Source organism: Camelus dromedarius, chromosome 21 (assembly GCF_036321535.1).
Source record: "Camelus dromedarius isolate mCamDro1 chromosome 21, mCamDro1.pat, whole genome shotgun sequence".
Classification (NCBI taxonomy): domain Eukaryota; kingdom Metazoa; phylum Chordata; class Mammalia; order Artiodactyla; family Camelidae; genus Camelus; species Camelus dromedarius.
In genome coordinates, this window is record NC_087456.1 from 28295418 (window position 1) to 28309608 (window position 14191).

The 14191-nt window shown below is 46.1% G+C and overlaps 1 long non-coding RNA gene across 1 annotated transcript; it reads left to right on the forward strand.

The window, feature by feature from the left end:
• The first annotated feature begins 2569 nt into the window (after positions 1-2569).
• LOC135318803 (uncharacterized) lies at positions 2570-6211 on the forward strand. Its single transcript, XR_010377176.1, has 3 exons — positions 2570-2796; positions 5371-5442; positions 6162-6211. It is a non-coding gene; the product is annotated as an uncharacterized LOC135318803 (long non-coding RNA).
• Positions 6212-14191: the final 7980 nt, after the last annotated feature.

Here is a 14191-nt window from a genome sequence, read left to right on the forward strand (position 1 = left end):
ATTTATAGAGCAATTCAGAGGAAAGAGATCAGAAGAAAAGATAAAATACTCTAACGCCAATTTGTGTTGATCAGAACAATAATATTCCAGATTCAGAGCCTAAAATGGTAAACTTGGGAAATTTCTGTCCTATAGCCTCTATAAGAGATTATGATTGACTGTTAATACCAAGTAATTTAGCCAAAATGATGAAATTGCAATTTTTACAAAGCATCTTTTAAATTGAGTTCTACCCATAATCTTTGAATCTAACATACGCAGTAGTTTACAGTTTCAATGGGCAAATTAGAGAAATGCCAGATCTCTTTCCCAGGCCTCTGGCAGAAATTCAGAATCAAAAGGGTCCAAGAATCTGCTCTTTAAAGGAATCCTGCCCAGTGATTCTGATGCAAGGGCGGGACCACACGCTGAACAAAAGCACAGAACCTAGACTGACCCACCTGTTCAATCTCACCAGTCCCCTCTCCTCGGTCCGTGGGAAGTATGCCTTCCCCGGAGACAGGCAATTAATAGGGAGCAGTTTATGATGACTCCAGTTCTGTGCTGGGTTTTTCTTTAGAATCAAGGTCCAACCAGGTGAATTCTCTACCCTGATGGTGAACCTCTCCCTTGATGAGTGGGGTCCCTTAAAATAAAAGTTCTTTGCAAAGAAAAAAGGGATACAGAGACACCATCCTGTCCTGATTTCAAGCTTCTCATAACACAGGAGAAATTTCCTGTCGGTTCATGAATACAAAGTGGTTTCATTGCTGAGAGAAGGAGCACCGAGGACTGTGTGAAGTTATGGAAAATTCCAAGATGTACTGTCTGACTAATATCCATAGTCACTTTTAATTTTTCTGATATAACTTTTTAAATGTTTCTGTCCCCTTGCCTGAAGGCAGCCTTCAAGCAGGCAAGTCAGGCAGACCTCATTTCTCTGCGACTGTTCGGAGGGTTCTTTTTCCCTTTTGAGGCTTCCCCTGGGCAGGCTGCCTTCATTCCCCTGTGTCCTCCGGGGCAAGGGGTCCACTAGGCCCGTCAGATCAGTTTCTGGAGCTACAGCCCTGTGGCCCACATGGAGAAAACTCTCCTAGCGCATAACCAAAAATTGTGGGGATTTTAAAAAAATCAAACACCACACATTGCTTCCTAATTAGAAGAATGCCGATCTCCTGAAAGTGGATGAGAACTTTGACGCCAACCCTCCATTTTAGAGATGAACCAACGCAGACCCCGAGAAGCCCGGACTTTTCAAGGACAGAGCTATGAGAAGTAGAGTTAGGGTTATAACGGACGGTATCCCTCCGTTCATGGGGCTCAAACTTCAGTTTTAGTCCTTTCTCTCCCTCCCTTAACATCCTCACCCCAGCGCTGAGTGTGTCCCCTTTAATCCTCCCCTTGAGAATGTGGCTGTGAAGCGCCAAGCATGCCATCCTGTGCTCAAGGTGCTGGAAAGGGGGACGAAGGTCCGTGTAGCCAGGAGGCGTTTGCGGCTGTCTGTCTGTCTGTCTGTCTGCCCGCCCGTCTTCCGCACTGGCTTTAGAAGAGCAGCTTCCTGCCCCCCGCGGTCTGCCGGCCTGCAGGGCGGCCCCGTGGATCCAGGGCTTCTGAGCTGGGCCCGGCAAGGGGCCGGGCTGCTGGAGATGGTGTCTGAGACCCTCTCCCGCTCGGATGGCCAGGCTGACGGCCTGATGCCCCGGCCGTACGCTGGCCGGCAGTGGTCCCGTAAGCCCTGCCGCGTCTGTTCGGCTCATTCCAGCTTTCCCCACGTCCGCAGACTTCACAGTCCTGGTACTCCCCATCCTTCGGTTCTTCATCCCTAGAAAGCCCTTATTAGCACAGGGCCTGGCACAGGGGAAGTGCTCGCTCAGCGTGAGCCACTTTTGTCAGCCTCCTGTGCAGAGAATCACATTGAGCTCTCAACGCTTGAATTAGAAATCAAAGGTTCGCGGTCCTCCTGCTGAAGGATTTCCGTCCGCAGGAAGCTCTCCCAGGGCATCTGAGCAGTGCCTCGCAGAGCTTTTGCTGCTTTTCAGGGAGGCTGGAGTACAAGAGGTGTAAAGGCCGCGTGTTAGCAAGCGCAGGCCACAGTGGGAGATGTGATCTGATGGCTCAAAATCCAGTTTGCACACAGCTTCTCAGGAACAGGGCTGTTGCATGAAGTGAGGGGACCCTGGGTCACACAGCACTGACTGTGTGTGTGATGGGGTCTCTGTGGCAATGCTGGTATGGGCTCCGGCCCCTCACGTGAGCCCAGAAAGGACTTTGCTCCCAGGGCACACTGCTGTGAAGCAGGCATTCCTCCAGGTTACTTTGGTAACCCTCTTAAAAATCCCTTTGCCCCCCCCCACACACACACACACAACTGTCTTTCCCAGGAACGTGCCAAGGCAGCATCTCCTTACCACCCACTGACCCTGCTACACCATTTCCCCAGCCTGAACCCAAGGACAGCCAAGCACTACAGGACAAACTGCTTTAAATACCTTTCTAATTGACTGTCAGACAACAGCGGGAAGAGATCACAAAACTGCCTTCGTAAATAAAGTTTCTGTCCTGGGTTTTGCAGGCCTGGTGCTGACAACTCCTGGAGGAAAGAGAGGATCGAGGAGCAAAAATACAGAATTCTACAGCGAGCTGTGGTTCATAGTGTTGATGGCAATGCTGGGCTTGATCTTGCTGGCCATTTTTCTGTCCCTGATACTACAAAGGAAAATCCACAAAGAGCCGTACATCAGAGAACGGCCTCCCTTAGGACCTCTTCCGAAGAGGATGTCGCCGCTGAATGTCTACCCACCGGGGGGGACCCACATGGTACTTCTCTGAAGGCAGCTCCGTTCCCCTATCCCTGGACTAAAATGTTTGTTTTTATTTAGAGGGAGATATTTTCAGAGCCACAGCGACAAGGGACTAGATGACAGCTGTGTTTGGTAAAAGGAGGTTCACCCTAGAACAGCATTCTCAGCTTTGGCTGCACATTAGAATCGCCTGGTGCTACAGACTGAATGTTTGTGCCCCCCCCATTCATATGTTGAAACCCTGACCTGAAATGTGGTGGTATTGGGTGCTAGGCTCTTTGGGAGCTGGTTAGGCCATGAGGGTGGAGCCCCTGTGAATGGAATTAGTGCCCTTATGGAAGAGACTCCAGAGAGCTCTCTGGCCCTTCCACCCTGTAAGGACCATGAAGCAGATCCCCACCAGACACCCAGTCTGTCAGCACCTTGATCTCGGACTTCCCAGCCTCCAGAACTTAGGAAATAAATGTCTGTAGTCTCTAAGCCACTACGGTGTTCTGCTATAGTGGCCCTACACCTGGGAGACTTTATGAAACACCCATGCCGGGCCTTACACACAGCCCCAGGAACCTTACCCCAGGAGCAGTGGCACCCAGGACTCAGGCCAGTGATCAGTGAGCATTTCTGTCCCTTGACGCACGGCCCCCGGCAGGCATGTCTGCCTCATCATCCTTCCTGAGGAGGAACCCAGTCTGGCCCACTTGGTTAACTTCGAGATTAAGAAGCTAGCACACCACTCCTGTGGGAAGGTTACTCTGGACCATTCCTTGCTCAGAGTCTTGTCGCTTTGTTTTGTCAAAGTGAGGCCCATGAGCTACCGGTATCTGCATCACGTAGGAGCCAGACCTGAATCTTTGAGGAAGAAACCCAAGAATCTGCCATTTCAACCAGCACACGGGAAGTCTGATGCACAGTAAAGTTTGGGAACAGCCCTAAATGAATGAAAGGACAATACAATTCCTGCGAACAGTGTGTCCAGTCCCATAACCAGTGAAAACTGGGGCGGGACGCTTACTGCATGATGGCACTCATATGAAATATTGAAAGCAGTCAAACCCGGGGAGGCAGAGAATAGAACGGTGGTTGCTTAGGGGCGGGGGAGTTGCTAAAGGACAGGTGTACAGTTCCAGTTCTGGAAGGTGAGGAAGTACTGCTGTACCACACTGCAGAGAGCAGTGCTGAACTGTCACTTAACAGTCTGTTTGGAGGGTAGATCTCTCACTACAATAAAAAACAAACAGGTGGGGGCTGCTGGTGAGTCCTTGCAGTCCAGACCAGACCTGGGCTGAGCTCCCTGGGGGGCCAGACATAGGCCTGAGCAGAGCAATGAATTGAAACACCCTCCCCTTCCACTCCCCTGACCATCCGAGCAAAGCGGAGTGGCGCCCACCTGGGGGACTTCTGCTGAGTGGCCAGTACTGTGTGACATGTGAAGAGGGGACAGGCTAGTGGCCAGGGGCCCTGGACCCAGAGAACTGGCCCATTGTCAGTGGTGAGGGTGCTACTTACCAGCGCCAGAGGGTTCACAGCAGTGAAATCTGGGGTGTACCAGAGTGCCGGGCAGTGTTCCCCAGAACCCACTGATTCACAATTTAACTCTACCCAGTTGGCCCAATATACTTGCAAGCCTGTTTTTATAAAACCTGTTTGAGATGACAGTGTTCTAACAAAGTTGGAGACGTGGACGAAAATTAGCAAAGGTTAGTCAAACTAAAGAGAATCCAATTTGCACTAGATGAGCAAAACAAAATGCTGATGTGAATGTCCCTGGGCTCCAGAATCAGCAGGTGAGAATCCAAACAGGAGCAAGCCTGCAGTCACTCGGTTCCCCAGACTGACACTCTTTTCGCTTGAGTCGGTCAACGCTAGCTACCCTTGGAACGAACACACACACACACACACACACACACACACACACCACACACACACACACAAACACACACCTCCCCTCCATCTGACAAGCCCTGGTCTCATTGCTGCTATAACCCTGTTGCAGGCACCCCTGTCCTCTGAATAGGTAAGATGCTCTTTGATATCAGAGGCAAATTGGCAAAAGGACTTTAAGCTCCACTCTGAACAGAGCAAAATGGGACGAGGAGCCAGAGAATGAGAGAGCATTTTGTATTTTTTAACTTGAAGTTCATTAACATTTTCAAGATCACACAGCATACATTTAATCCACTGAAGTTTAAGTGCAGGTCTTACTTGTACAATCAGCCCTGCCTATCAGCAGGTTCCACACCAGCAGATACAGAGGGCTGGCCATGGGACTTGAGCATCCTCAGATTGGTACCCGTGGGGGGAATCCTGGAACCAATCCTGTTTGGATACTGAGGGACAATTGTAAAGTAATTACTGGCTTGAAGATCCTTTCATTCCCTGCAATACAAAACAAATAATGCAGTGTCACCTTGACACTAAGCAATTAGTTTCTACTCACCGTGATGTTTAAATTGCAGAAGACTTTACATATATATAAATGCATCTCTGGATAGTGTTAATGTGTGGGTAAGATTATGCTGTCCTTGTAGAAACGCAGAGAATTTGTTTTCAGATGTTCCAAACACTGACTGATGTTCCATTCTGTTTCCAGTCTGACTCTGTGGCTGATGTATCTGATGTGTCCAGCAATGTTACCCTAAAAAGTTACACCATGCACTTTGAGGTACCGCTGTGTGCTCCACAAACGCATGAGCTGTGCATGGGGCATCACCTGCATGGGGAAGGGCAGACCTCTTCGCTGATGGGTTAAGTCAGCTACATCAGAGCCCACGGTCGCTTAGAGCAGCCACGTGTCCTAATGGCACATTCTAGAGCCTGACCACAGAGTGCCTTTGTCTTTCCGCTGTCTTTATGTCTCCTCTTTGGGAGGCTGGAATCCTGTAGCACAGAGAACAATGTGGAATGAGAAAAGAGAAAGGGGAGAAGGGAATTTCCTGACACAGATCCAGGAATTTTGGAGTGAAATACAGCACGCTCACTTTGCAGGGGACCACCTTTGTGGGTGGCTGTTGACTCTGGGAAAGGGATGTTCTCACAAGGAGGCTCTGTGCTGACCCCTGGGAAGAGATCACCTTGCTAAGTGCCTGCCCCCCCCCCCCCCCCCGCCGCCACTTGGCTGCTTGGTGGCGCAGCAGCCCTTGGCCATGAGATCAGTAGCCGGAGCGCCAGTACGGGGGCTCCTGGCCGTCTAACGTGACCATTTGCTTCCTGTCTCACCCTTCCCAGGAGGCCGGGGTCCGCAGCATTCTAGATGAGCTAAGTGCCATACGAGGATGTGGGGACAGGGTTCCCTTCGTTGACAATGTGTGACACACGATTTTCTATGCTACTTCAAGCCCATTTTCTTTAGACCTTAATCACCAACAGCAACTTTCTTTCCAGGGCTTGGCTGATACCAAAATCCCCCGGTCTGGGACCCCTGTGAGTATGAGGAGCAACCGCAGCCTCTCTGTACTGCGCATCCCAAGCCAGAACCCGGTCAGCCAGCCCTGCTCCGGAGGCGCTCTCCTGCGCAGTGTCAGCCAGCTCATGGACGTTCCAGATAAGAAGGCCTTGATTGACGACTCGCTCTGGGAAGCCATCCTGGGCCATGACAGCGGACTGGTGAGTTGATGTCCTCACCCAGAACCTTAGCTAGGCTCCCCACAAGCGTACCGATAAAGAGATGGCATGGAAACTTCCTGTTCCCATTGAATGCTGACCCCACGGCACTCAGTGCACCCCTCTGACCACTAACCAATTATTTTTTTAACGACCTGGCTACCAGGGTCACTACAGTTGCTTGATGAGCAGTGTAGAAACTCTCGTCTCATTCTCAAGGCACCCGGTAGATGCTCAAAAAATAAATTCATGAGTAAGTGAAGAGAAACAGGCTGTACTTTATTAACTTGGGCAGAAAGTGATGGGCAACATTGGAGCTGGCCTAAAGGAGGCATGAAGTACAAGCACCTGTTTTACTAAAGGGAGGAAAAAAAAAAGGAAGTGCATTTTCCTTCTGGTTTATGATGAGAAGAGAGAAAGAGTCTCTCAGCAGGATCAATAGTTCCTTTCCAAGAAACTCAGAAAACCATGATAAATCAGGGCATTACTATTTATGAACTACATTTTTCATAATTTCAGTCCAGGAGGTACAAATAATTGACTCACTGAAAGCTAACCTCATCATTGTCTAGTATTTGTTTTGAGCCCCTTAGTGGCCGAAGTGAATAAAATCTTCAAGTTTTTAGCACCCATCACGCTTCCCTGTGACGGCTACCTAGAGGTCTGTGGGGGGACCATCCGTTGGGACATGGGATGCTAAACAGATGGCCAGCCAAGAGCTTTCGCCCCTGTGCTTAGTCCTCAGGCAGGAGAAGTCCCCTCCATTTCTGTCAACCACTGGCTTCTGCACCTGGACCCTCACTCCTCCCTCTCTCCCAGGTTCTCACTTTTCCTTTGCTGCAGAGTTGACGACTTCCATGAAGCCTTTCTTAACCAAGGGCAAGTAATACACCAAGTTTCCCCCAGCTCCAGTTTACTTCTAATCACAGTAAAAAATAAACTAAAATGTACAGTCCTTCTGGCTTGTCCAGAATGAGGATATATAATAAGCATCTGAAAATCATGGGCCTGTCTGAAGTTGTTGTGACTGTGGAATTCTGTGATTCCATTTCAGCTCTAAAGTTTCCAAATGTCTGCGATAATTTTATTAGGTTGAAACACAGAGAACTGTTCCTTGATCATATTTGACATGCAAAATGGCAATTTCGTATGGTTCAACGTAATACATTGAGGGCTTAGATGCATGTGTGCCCTCACCCAAGGACACACAGCTAATAAGTAATTTCTTCATGAAACTGGGATCTTAAAAACATCGTCTGATTACAGAGCCCTGCGTCTTCACTGTTACACTGTACTGCCATTTTCACTTTTGACAGTGCTGGTAATGGGCAGGATGCAGAATGATTCCATGAAAGCTTTTGAAGATGCCAGTACTTGGCAGATGATCTTCCAATATTTGGCAGATCATGTGTTCGTTGTAACATTATAATCAACATTACTCACTCAATTCAATAAATACAAGATACAGTAAGAGAGTAGGAAGCTGTGGAGCACAATAGCTTGCATTCTGGCTCTTCTGCTTGAATTTTGAACTAAATCTCATATATATGTGTATACATGCATCTGTGTGTGTGTGTGTGTGTGTATGTGTATATATATAATCTCTCCACTTTACAGATGAGCAAACTGAGGCTTAGAAAGGTTAAGATATGGCACAATGTAACACTTGAATAACATTTTGCACTCGCCTGTAGTTCACGTGTGCCTGTGGACATGATCCTTTCCATAAGGAAACGCAAGGATGGTCTCAACCACACCTTACAGTATTGAGCATAGAATGTTAGCCTTTAACAAAACACTGCGTACTTTTTACGTAACACTGTTGCCAAACAAACATCCTAACCAGCGATGATCGGCGTCTTTTTCAGTATGTGGATGAAGAGGACTTGATGAACGCCATCAAGGGTTTCAGCTCTGTGACTAAGGAACACACCACATTCACCGACACCCAGCTGTGAAGGACGGAAACCTGGGAGCTGGATGCAGGTGCCACACCCCCTTCCCTCTGGGTTGTCACGCATCATAAATGCTAAAAAGCCGTTTCTTGTTATCCTGTGATCCTTTAAAGAAGAATGAGGAGTGTTTTTTGAAATTGTTCCTCCCTAAAAGAGGTCTAAGAAATGTTATTTTCTGGCGGTCTGAAATGAGGGGTTGTCTGAAATTTCACGTCCATAGGAGCATACTTATTTTGCTCTCCGTCTCTTGTGGAAGCTAAATAAGCACGGGACTTTCACTTGGCTCCGCCGGCAGGGACGCCATTGGTGAAGTGCGTAATCAGAGGCAATTTCAAGTTGGCCCCCAGTTGTTACGAGTGAGCAGAGAGAAGTCACGAGTTAAAAAACGGATTCTTCCGCGAGGGTGTACTGCCACTCCCTTCAGCAGCACAGCTTCGCTTCTTTCAGTCCGTTTCTGTGAAAGTTGACAGGATCCTGTGCGGAACACCAGTTGTAATGATCATAGCTGCAAAATGAAATTGCAGCTTGAGACCAAGCTGAAACGCCTAGAGAAAAATGAACTCTGCCTTGAGGCTGCTCACTTGGGTGTAGGTTCTATTTCACTGCAATGTTTAGGGACACAAATATTCACCAAACCTTTTGACCGAACGCCACTTAAACTTACACATAAATGTCCTTTCTTACATTTGTGAATCTTCTGAAAAATCTAAGGAATAAACAGCTGACTTAATTATTTCAAAGAGCACATGAAGCGTTTTGATATTTCACACAGTTTTGAAACTCCAGTCAGTCCTTTTCATAAGATTCTGTTAATTCACTGAATACTCAGGAATACTGACATCTTCAACTTGGCACATTTCACATGGAAACTACTGTTCTATTTATAATATTTAATTAGCCTATGTAGAACTAAAAAAAAAAATTTTGTTTCTTCTAGCTTTGAAATTTTTAAAATTAACATTTTTATCTAAATACAGGATTATACACATGCAAAAATCTGTATTACATCCCTTCCTTTCAGAGGACTGTTCACTATTTTAGCCCTGCAGTCACTAAAGGTAGATGATATTCAACAGGACCAATTCCTATGGGTCAGATCTGCTCTATGTGGATTACAAAGTCATTGATGACAGTGCTACTTTTTCTTGCAAGTCAGCGTAAAAGGTATTTAAGTTTGTTCTTCGTGGAAAACAATGTAAGAAAACCTCTTCTTCATTCTTAAAAGGTTTTAATGGCTCCAGAAGTTATAATGAATTGTATGTCTCAAACAGTTGCCGGACGTATTTTGTATTTTGTGAATCACATTCAGCAGTAGGTGGATTTCCCCAAAGCTGCGCTGGCAAAAACTTGTAAAATAAGGAATAACCTTATGTATTCTGCGTAAAGACTATGAATTGCATTGACTGTCCAACAGTCAGAGATCATGGACCTGAGGTACTGAGACTTCATCCACATCGTCGGAAGAGCAGCTCCTCAGAATGACCACCTCCTGGACAAGCCTTGCCAACCTAAGTGTCAAAAGCACAGACCAGTGTTAGCAGAAGCTCTGTCCCCTCTGCTACAAGCAAACGAATCTGGAATCATTGTGCATATTTGGCAGCAGGTGTTCCAATTTTTTTTTTCCTCGCCAAAAGTGTTACACTTTCTGAAATGGAAACATGGGATTGGCGCGTTTAGTTTACAGGCGTTAATTCGCTTTCATTGATTTGGTCAGTTAGCTGTAGAAGCTGGCACAGAAGAGCCTTGACCGAGGCTGAGTTTTTGATTCATGGGAGCTACTTCTGAGATACACAGAGAAGTGCTCCTTTCCAGTCCGGTGCTTGCATCCTCAGCCTTGGTCTACTCCTCTGCAAACGTGAGTCGTGGGTGGATTCGGGAGGCGGAGAGCATACTCATGTCTGAAAACTTAACTAGATACTGTTACCACATTTTAAAACTTCAAAAGAACACAAATGGAGAACTGCGGGGCCTGGGGGTTAATCTTAAATCTTTCTCCACTTAATCATCTAATTAGACATTTAGCCACTACATGAATTCATTTCGCTGTATCACTTACGTTTGGATCCCACGGCTCAGCATGGTCAGGAGCCTGCCCGGCTTCCACCCACAGCACCGCCTCCGCAACACTCCTGACCTTACCTGTGTTCATTTCAGAGAGGAAGCCCCAGATGTTGTCTGGCTGTTTTGAGTGGTATTACGTGCCAAGCCTCCAGCCAACAGTGTAGACTCACCGCTAGAGATTCTGATTCAACTGGTCTGGGGTGGGTCTGAAGCATCGGCCACTTTCAGAAGCTTCCAGTTTTCCTAACGTTGAGAGCCAGTCGTGCCAGGAACCTGGAGAAATTCATGCTGTGCACAGGGACTCCAGCACTCGGCCCGCTGCTTTACAGAGAAAACAGAGGGTCCTCTCTGAATCGCCTGTTTCTCATCCTGTTGCTTGAAGAGGCCACGTTCTCAGCTTAAATGTAAGAACTGCTATGTTCTGTTGGTCCTAACGTTAACTGTTTGATAGAGTACATAGCTAGGCTTCGATGTGCTTCACTAAAAGTTGTATTTATAGATGATCTATCGTCATTCCCACTAAAAGGAAAACCTAAATATGAATCTGTTACAGTACCGTATTGCTGATCTAAAAATCACGTTGGCATCAGTGTAATTCAACCTGAGCAACCTGTAAATAAACCATAGGCCAGGTGGAATAATTCAGTGAGAAGGAACTTAATTGTGTCACATATGAATAGTAGTTTATTTCCGAAGCACAAATATCATGTAAATTAATCGAAAGATGGTTTGCTTAATAAATATTTAAATGTGAACCAGGTTTGATTTAATATATTTATGAAAAAATACTCTTAACAGCTCGGAGTTGTATTTACAATTTACACATAAATAATGATAAAGGTGAGCCCATTAAGAAAAATAGGATGTTCTGGATAATCTCTCAAACATCAATGTATTAGAATCAACTGTGGCATTTTTTTTTTTTTTACAAAACATGGGTTCCAACCACCAGAGATACAAACGTAGCAGGTCTGGAGGGAGGCCAGGGCAACTGTGCAGGTATGACCTCAGGTTGTAACCGAGCAGGACCCTGGGGGGCTCTCCCGGGACGACCCCTCCCCCAGATCCTCTGCTGTGGCTCCTCTCTGCAGGACCCAGGTATTGGTATCTCAGGTATTTTCCCCAAGTTTTTCAGATGCTTAAAATCACCTCCAAATGGAAGAAATTAACTCCTCAATGGTCATGAGCACGGAGCCCCCGGACCTGTTGGTGCCTAAGGGCCCAGCACCATCAACCCGTCAGAGAATTGTGCACAGCTGATCCCAGACCCTGGGATGCCCGCCCCCGCAGCCTTTAACAAGGCTCAGCTGAACCCCCTCTAGGAGTTAGTTCCGCGTCTTCCGGGTGGGAGCTGCGTGTTCTCCTTGCTCGGCCTTGCAGTAAACTTTTTTCTACCCAATGCTTAGCTGTTTGGGTATTTTTTTGGCCTCACTGCGAATCGGGCACACAGACTTCTGTTTTGGTGAAGCCTGAGGAGGAGTTTGTGCCCGTGGGAGGTTGACCCCGGTCAGGACAGCCCCTTTGCTGGGTCCCAGAAGCTGCCAGAGCTCACTTCGCCTGAGGAACGGGGAACGACTGTCCCCGACAGGCGGGGCCGCCCCAGCACAAGGCTGTTTGGAGCTGAGAAACGTCCGGAGCTGCAAGCACATTCCGTGTCGCCTGCGGGTGAGTGGCTCCGGCTTGTGCAGGCTGGAAATTCTCTTCCCTTCACCTGGGCGCATCCCCACCAGGAAGGGAGCCGCTCTGGGCGTATTGGGAGCCACCTGGGGTCCATCCTCCCCCGGAGCCAGGCCACTCTGGAAGCTTCCATCTGGGAGTGGAAGTGGCATTTCGGGGCTGCCCCTCATCTAACCTGTTTGAACTTTTGTTTGTGGGACCATGTTTGTTGTTTGCATGTGTGTATCTGTTCTTGGCCAGTTGAGATGCCTTTGGTGAGTAACAGGGCTCCCATGCGATGACACTAGGGTATCCTTCCTTGCATTGGCTTTGCTGTGGTAGTGGATTGCCTGTGGATTTTCCCTTTCTGGCCTTGGTCATTCATTCAGCCTCATCTCTGATGTGAATTGGCTGGGAATCCCCCTTTATGGGGTTAGGAAACTGTGACCATGAGAGGACGTTTTGAATTGTTGTTTGTTTGCTATTTGATAACATTGGCCATGAATAACTAAGAACGAACAATCAGAGGTCTGTTCCATCTTGTAGTTTCCCCAGGGTATATTTTGCAAAACTAGTAAATCTTCAGCTATGCTCCTGTAAATGAAAGGAAAATGTATTTTTAATTGTAACACTGTGGGCTCAGTACTCCCTGGGATCTGGAGAACAATGGTCCCGTAATGGCTCTGCTGTTGCATCAAAGTGGGCCTCCTGCAAGCCCTGTGGCTCGTGTGTGTGTGCGCGCGCACATGTGTGTCTTCATACCTGAGTCCAAATCCTGTTCTCTTTTCCTGGTTTTGCTGAAAGTGAGGCACATGAATGTCACCAAATTTATAGATATATTATTGTCTATTTGGGAAGTGAAAAAAAAAAAATCCCTGAATATAGCCAAGATGGTTGGGTTTTGTAAAAGCAGTTAGAAGAATTTTCGTTTCTCTTCCTGTGTCCTTGCAGTATAGATGATCTACCTGGTCTCTCAATGGAAGGAAAAAAAAAAGTTTTTATTTTTTTTAAACTCTAGCGGAAAAACTGCAAATCCTCTGGTTCTGTCTATATAAAAATTCACGTGTAAATGAGCTCTATGTAATTGACTTAAAAGTTAACTGCTTGTAAATTAAATACTTCTACATACAAAGAAGTGAGGGAGAACAAATTTCAGGTTCATGTAATCTAGGAAATACTCAATATTGAATTGATACCGAATATTAAAGCTACCTCAGGCTTGTTGGTATAGTAATATAGACGTGGCTTTTATCACACCTAGGTTTACTGAAAGTAAGTTCATGTTTCTGTTGCAGAGTGTCGTCAGCTGAAAGAAAAAAAATAACTTGGTATGATGAAATTCTTGTAAGTTAAATGCAAATTTCGATGAGAGCTTTTGGGTGAACTCTTGAGAAATTATTGTTTTGGGAATGTCTACTTAAAAGTGATCTCTCCAGATATTTGGTAACTTGAAATTTTAGAGTTGTGCAAAATTAAGTTAAATGATAGAAGTTTATTGAGTAGTTCCATAGCTAGGTCATTCCCAAACAAAACAAGGTATTGAAACATTCACTAGAAATTAAGATTTTTAAGAGTTGAGGATTCTAATGTAAATATGTAATTAAGGCTACTAGAAATAATGAAGGAAACATTGCAGTGTACTGTGGGAAAGTAGAATAAATGTGTTGAGTGGAAAAAAAAAGGTATGAGGAATGGTACTGCATTTTGTTAACAGAAAAGGTGACTTGGTTCTAGAGCTGATTGTTTCTGGATGGAAGAAAAATAAGGGACAAACTAATATGGATACAGAGTTTGTAGGTACAGAGTTTGTAGATAATATGGGTACAAGGTTTGTAGAAAGGGAGCCCTAAAAAAAAAGAGTTCTGTGCATGGTCAGCCTGAGATCGAACTCCACTGCGTAAGTGGATTTTGTTATTAAAAGTCGACTGGTGCAGGACTAGATTTATTTCCTCTGTGAAGAGAACAAGTTTACTTAGAATGCTTTTTGACAATAGTGTGAAACTTCTTGATATTTTTGACAAACTTCCTATCAAATTCTAATTCAATGACTACACTTTTTTGGTATGTATTTTTATTGAAGTATACTCAGTTTACAATGTTAACATCAGTTTCTGGTGTACAGCATAATGCTTCAGTCAT